This window comes from Zootoca vivipara, chromosome 6, assembly GCF_963506605.1.
Source record: "Zootoca vivipara chromosome 6, rZooViv1.1, whole genome shotgun sequence".
NCBI lineage: Eukaryota > Metazoa > Chordata > Lepidosauria > Squamata > Lacertidae > Zootoca > Zootoca vivipara.
Window position 1 is genome coordinate 16,292,893 of NC_083281.1, and position 7,544 is coordinate 16,300,436.

The following is a 7,544-nucleotide window of genomic DNA, read 5'->3' on the forward strand; positions in this document are numbered from 1 at the left end:
ATTCTCCCCCCCCCCATAATTTTCTACAACAAAACACTCACCCTGCCCCCATGGGCGTGGATCACCCCCCCTGGCTGCAGGATACCCACCCACCCCAGTTCCAGGCACCCAAGTGGCTAGCTGCACCGCTGCATCCAGGGGTCCTTTACCTTTGCATATCAAAGCATCTATACTGTACTATTCTTTCCACTACAAGGGCCAGAATGGGGGCTGGACTGCTGCTGGTGTTAGGCTTGTACCTAATGGGAACAACCCACTAGCCTGAAGACTGACACAACAGCAAGATTAAAGGAAGTGCAGAATGCAGCGGATAGGGAGTAGATTTCAGGAAAACTGGTGGAAAGCATGGATAAATAGGCAAGAACTACCACGGATGAGAACAGCAACTTTGCTGGAGGAGAACCATCAGGCAGAGGCAAATCCTGTCTCGCCTATTTATTAGTTTTCCAAGAGTGTCCACAAGTGTTTAGATAGTGGCAATCCAGTCAGCATGGTGCACTTAGACTTTCAATAAGCTTAGGAAGCCCCCTGCTGGCAGCTTCTGAGTCAACTACTAGGCAGCAGGGATGTTAAGGAGGCTGTGATTTCGGCCCCATCCTGAGTTGGTTGCAATCTCTGCTATTTCCGCCCTGCTGCTGTTCAGCTAAAACGTTAATTGGCTTTGCTATCTGTGACGATCGAAACTGATGTAACAGATTCCATAAGCAATTCCCATGGCCAGGACGCATCAAAAGCAACACAGAAGGTAATTAAATAAAAATACGGTAATAAATGATACCCTGTTTCTCCAAAAATAAGACGTAGCCATAAAATAAGCCGTAGCAGGATTTTTAAGTATTAAAGGAATATAAGCCATACCCTGAAAATAAGACATAGTGATAGGCGTAGCAGCAATGCCAGCTGTGGCAGGAGGAGGAGGAGGAAAAAAATAAGACATCCCCTGAAAATAAGCCATAGTGTGGGTTTTTTTTTTTTAGGAAAAATAAATATAAGACGGTGTCTTATTTTTGGAGAAACACTGTGTTATTTGCTCCCCTCCCTTCACCTTAAGGTCCCAGAGCAGGTCACAACATTGGAAATTTGTCCAAAACAACCTGGAATAATAAAAGCAAGGTGGGTCCTAAAAACAAGAGACCTCAAGTGACAAAAGGCCAGGGTAAGGGGGGGCATATTCAGCATCCTCTGGAGCTGAAGGTGCCAGGTGCAGGTACCCTCCTATGTTCTTCAGAAGAAAATAGGGACATTTCTCACCCCCCCAACTGACCCTATTTGACACACCCATTTTTTGTCCCCCACCCACAGAGCATTCCCTATCAGAATAAGGGCAAGCGCCGCCACCACTACACCAATGGGACACAGCTCACACACCCTCCTCTCTCTTGAGAAAACCCCTTAATCCTGATTTTATTTCACTTTATTCTTTAGTAGATTTGCAAGAAGAAAAATGCACACCAATAAATTTTTACCAAAAAAATTCCTTCCAGTAGCACCTTAGAGACCAACTAAGTTTGTTATTGGTGTGAGCTTTCGTGTGCATGCACACTTCTTCAGATACCGGCAGACCAACACGGCTACCTACCTGTAACAATAAATTTTAGAAGGGGACAAGGTTAGACATGGATGCACAAAGCATTTTTTAAATAATAATAATAATAATAATAATAATAATAATAATAATAATAATAATAATAATAGACTCCTTGCATTCCACTCCCCCTTCCTTCCCACCTGGGGATGCCCTGCCCTCTGCCTGCCCCTCAGAGTTGGTGCCCCATCATGTGGGGCTGGACATCGGGCAGCTGCAGCCTCTCCTCCTTGTCTAGTCTCTAGCAGCTGCCCCAAGCTGTCCATGGGAGGAAGCTGACAGTGGCGCCTAGGGAGAGGCAATGGGAAGCAGGCCGTTGGATCCTTCCGGGTCGGAAGGCATAGAGAAGTCTTTGGCCTGAGCCTCCAGCTGAGCCTTGTTTAAGCAGTGGGGGCTTCCTGGGCTCTGGCATGTTTCTGCATCTTTGGTTAGTGTTTGATTCTGACTTGCTCTTCTTTAGCAGTGACCAGGGGCTTGTCCCAGATCTCCTGGTTCCCCTTAGTCTGCTGTAATCATGTAGGCGGGCGGGCGGGGGTCTACTCTGAAACTAATGGAGCTTAAGCTTCAGGGCCCCTAATCCTGGAGAGGCCCCAGAAGCGACTTTATTCCACACTGCTTTAAAACTTGGGGTCTAGTAGACCCAATTTGAGTCAAACGACTCAAATTGATTATTTTTGTTGTTGCATATATTTCAACAATCCCAAAGAAGAGAACAGGGGTTACCCAGACTTGGTTGCTGCTTGCAAGGGCCCCCCCAAGACCGTTCAAGTTTCAGGGCCCCCAAAATGTAGGTCCCCTGCTACATGTCAATCAATCAAAATTTTATTGCATTAGCCGGTTGGCCATAGCACATAACACATAAAACATTAATAATAATAATAATAATAATAATAATAATAATAATAATAATAATTAATAGCGGTAACCTACAGAACATATAAAACACTTACAAAACATTGCATATAAAAACATGCAATATAAAACAGAATTTGGTAAAAACTAGGATGCATCATGTGTGTTTTGTGCACTGGGGAATGTTTAGTGAAATCCGCGTCTAGAGAAAGTTAGCCAGTCGAGAGAGCTCTGAGTTTCAGGGCCTGCAAGATATAGATGGCCACTCCACGGGTAATCCTGGGGTTAGCGTCCACCAATAGAAATTTCATGCGGTCATCTTCCAAGGCGATAAGCGAAGGGATTAGTGTGAGGAGCCTTGGTCTTATTGCGTCGTATAAGGGGCAGTGAAAGAAAAAATGGATAAAATCCTCTATCTTTCCCTTGTTGCACGGGCAGAGTCGGAGATCGGGGGGAGTGTTGGAAAATATACCCTGTAAAAATGCTGTGGGAATGGAATGGAAGCGGGCAAGTGTGAAGGCCCTTCTTTGTGAAGGGTTCGTCAGGTCGCTCAAATAGTGAGCCATAGTTCTTACTGCCTTCACACGATAACATGTGGATAGGTTGGCCGCATTAGATAGGGCCAGGTCCAATGCTTCGTCCCTATCTAGAATCCATTTACGGATTTTATCATTGTCCCAAGCGATCAGAGCGGAGAAAGTTGGGAGGGAATAGCGTTCACAGATGGCCTCCGTGCCTTTTGACCTAATGTGGCTGCCAGTAAAGGCTAGAAAGGCTTGTTTGGCAAGAAGCAAGTTGGGGGCTTCTGCAAGAGATTTATAATAAGTGATTATCCTGGTGTGAGCTCTTGCCACAATAGATGGCAGTCCCAGTTCCATTCTTAATTGGGCGGGGATGGTCCCGTTGGGGAGACCCAAGATCTTTCTTACCAGGAGGTTTTGCAGGGTCTCCAGGCGTTGGAGTGCTTTCAAATTCCACCCCCATATTTCCACCCCGTATAGCAACATTGGAGGGATTTTGCTGATGTAGACCTTTCTTATTGGCGCCACCAGCTGGCCTCCTTTGGCATATAAATTTTTTACCACGGCCTCCATGGTTTGGCGGCCGGCCAAAATGATCGTGTTTAGGTGAGCTGACCACGATAGCCTATGATGGAAAGTAATGCCCAAGTATTTAAAAACTGGGCATTGTTCTATGGTGTTGCCCTCGAGAGTCCACAAAGGACTCCGTTTCCGCGTGCCAAAGGGTATGATTTTGGTTTTGGAGTAATTGATTTTCAATGAGTTTTCCTCACAATATTGCATAAGCCCTTTCAACATGTTGTTAAGTCCTAACTTTGTTAACGAGAGGACTGCCATATCGTCCGCATAGAGTAAGATGGGGACTTTAGCCTGATTCAAAGACGGGGCAGGTTGGTTAAGGGCTTTTATAGCTGGTACAATATCGTTTATATAAAAATTGAACAAAAAGGGAGCCAAAAGGCAGCCTTGTTTGACACCTCTGGCTAGTGGAAAGGGGCGTGATAGAGCGCCGTGTGGTCCAAATTTCACTCTGGCCGATATGTCTGAGTGAATTTCCATTAGCAGGCATAAGAGCCTTTTGTCTATAGTAGTTGAGCTAAGCTTCTGCCAGAGTCTGGATCTGTCAATAGAGTCAAAGGCGGAGGACAAATCAATGAAGGCTACATATAATTTGGAGTTATACTTGGTTTGGTATTTATCAATCAATGATTGGAGAACCAGACAGTGGCCTGAGGTGTTATGGCCTTTGCGAAAGCCCGCTTGTTCTGGGTGGAAAAGCCCTATTTCATCAGCCCAGCTGGACAGCTTCTCGAGAAGGAATCTAGAGTAGATCTTGTAGGTTATGTCCAGTAGGCTGATAGGCCTATAGTTAGAAGGATCTTGCGGGTTCCCCTTTTTATAGATAGGAATGATTGTGCTCTTTTTCCAATCTGTCGGAAGCGTAAGTGAAGAGTTTATGGTGGTAAAGAGAGAGGCTAGTGTAGTTGCCCACCAAAGTTGGTTTGATAGAAAAACCTCGGGTGGTAGCATGTCTTCCCCGGGTGATTTTCCACCCTTTAGCAAACCAATCAGCTGGAAGCATTTCTTTGAGGAGACCGGATCCCATATGGTGAGAGAGGAGCTGCAGCAAGCCAGAGGGATTGGGTTTTTATTTGGAAGAGGCACGGCGTATGCCAGCTATCTGCAGGAATGTTGTTGCAGGGGGGGCAGGGGAGGTTAAGCCCGAGTTTATTAGTTGCCAAAATTTCTTATCATCTCGGCGTCTAGTAGCAGCGTCCAATTCGGTCCATTGTTCTTTGGCAAAGAGTAGTTTCTTGAGTTTAAGTAACTGTTTGTAGTGTGTGCGGAATTGAGCAACCGCCTTGATTTTACTTTGGTCCAGTCGTGACCGACTCTGGGGTTGCGGCGCTCATCTCACTCTATTGGTATAGCTTCCAGGTCATGTGGGCAGCAAACCAGAGCAGCACATGGAAACGCCGTTTACCTTCCCGCTGTAGCGGTTCCTATTTACTTGCATTTTGATGTGCTTTCGAACTGCTAGGTTGGCAGGAGCTGCGACCAAGCAATGGGAGCTCACCCTGCCACAGGGATTCGAACCGCCGACCTTCTAATCAGCAAGCCCTAGGCTCAGTGGTTTAACCCACCCGAGACCCTAACTAGGGTCTCACTGCCAAGATACCTACAGCTGAACATCGTCTCCTACTGAGAAGGACTAGACCTTGCCACCCACCAATCCCTGAGGCCCTGGTGAGTTTGTGGCTTATCCAAGCACTGCTGGGGGAGGAGTTCGGACCATAGGATGGCCGTTGCCGGACTTAGGGCTTATCCCTCCAGGTCCGCCTTCGCAGATCTGCGCCGCTTGGGCGTCCGCGCACCCTATCGCATGACTCGTTGTCAAGGTTAGGCCCCCAGACGTGTGAGGCAACATGAATTGTGCCCAGTGAGCGCTGCCATGCCCCATGACCCAGGCTTCTGTGCTGGGCACACCTGCAACAAAGTCAAAGGGAAAACAGTAAATGAAAATCAAAGAGTGACCTGAGAGTTCCCTTGTATCGCCACCACAGACCACACTGCCTCGGGTGCTAGTTCGCGGAAACACTCCATCACTGCATGCTTGTCCAACCAGATGCGAAGGGCAATGGCTTTGATTGGGGGAGTTTAAGAAGAGATGTGGAAGAACCAGTTCCTGCTCACAAGATAGGAAAAACTACTCACTTTGCATGCAACTTTCCCCTTCCTAATTCTTTCAGTTTCTCTTACAGGAAAACTGAGTCAGGAAGATGGCTTCACAACTCCATATTCAACAATTATTTGCATCTAGACCAGGGGTCGGCAAGGCTTACCGGACATGGGCTGGATCACTCCCGCGGAGATCCTCTGTGGGCCGGACTGGCGCAGCGCGACGCCAGAAATTGCGTCTGTGCATGTCCGCAGCGCAGAAGCGATTTTCGGCGTTGGCATGTGCAGAAGCGATTTCTGGAGCCACAGATGAGAGTCCCCGCGCCGTGCCGGTTTAGCACAGCGCGTGGGGACTTGCTGGGTAGGCGGCTCAGTTCGGGGGCGGCTTGTGGGCCAGTTAAACGACCTCTGGGGGCCGCTTCTGGCCCATGGGCCTTAGGTTGTCGACCCCTGATCTAGACCAGGCATCCCCAAACTTCGGCCCTCCAGATGTTTTGGACTACAATTCCCATCTTCTGGTCCTGTTAGCTAGGGATCATGGGAATTGTAGGCCAAAACATATGGAGTGCTGCAGTTTGGGGATGCCTGATCTAGACTCTCTCCCCCACCCCCACCCCACCACATAGTTATTATGCATATGATCTGACACAGGTCAGGTGTCCTGCATAATGCATTATTAAGCCTTTTACTTCATCGTGTTTCTATAGCGGCATTTCAAGCCACAAACCTGTTTTGTTGCTTTTAAATCATTGTGTATTGACATGTTTTTTTGCATTTTTTTAAATAAATAAATAAATAAATAAATAAATAAATAAATAAATACTGCCATTGCAAGAAGAAGAAGAAGAAGAGGGGGGTGGAGGAGACAGTTATTGATGGCTGCTAGCCAGGATGCCTATGCTCTGCCTCCCCAGTCCGAGGCAGCAATGCTTCTGAATATCAGTTACTGGAAAAACACAGGAGCGGGGAACCTGGTCACTCACTGTGAGAAGAGGATGCTAGACTAAGTGGGCCATTGGCCAGATCCAGCAGATCCTTCTTATGTTCTTAAATGGGACCGCTGTAAACAAACATATGTGCATATACTGTCACCCAGAGTGAACAGCGGTTGAATGACTCCCCACAATGCACCCACACAGCATAATGGTGTGGCCTTGGAGACTGATGGAATCTGTGGGATTCCTGACTGCTCAGTGGATGGAGCTGGTGATCTTGGTGAGGCCCCATTTCTGCTTGGCTTAAGAGGTAAAGGACTCCTGACAGCTAAGTCCAGTTGCGAACGACTGGGGTTGTGGCGCTCATCTCGCTTTACTGGCTGAGGGAGCCGACGTTTGTCCGCAGATAGTTTTTCCAGGTCATGTGGCCAGCATGACTAAGCCGCTTTTGGTGAAATCAGAGCAGCGCACGGAAACGCCGTTTACCTTCCCGCCGGAGCGGTACCTATTTATCTACTTGCACTTTGACATGCTTTTGAACTGCTAGGTTGGCAGGAGCAGGGACAGAGCAACGGGAGCTCACCCTGTTGCGGGGATTCGAACTGCTGACCTTCTGATCAGCAAGCCCAAGGCTCTGTGGTTTACACCACAGCACCACCCGTGTCTGCTTTGCTTAGGGGGTGGCTATATGGCAATGACCATACACCCTGATTTGATTGCAAGGCCTTCACATACCTTCCCGACGATTTGTTCATTCCACACTTTGCAATGCACTTACCTGTTGTTTTCCAAACTGCACAAAGGACCACCCCCTCTATTTAAAGTGGATTTGTTGCTTCAATCCACTTCATTTGCACAGACTTAAAGTTTTGAATCCCTCCTCCATAAAACTGAGATATTATTATTATTATTAATTCATACCCGCCCATCTGGCTGCTCCCCCACCCACTCAGGGAGTCTCCTAACAGAACA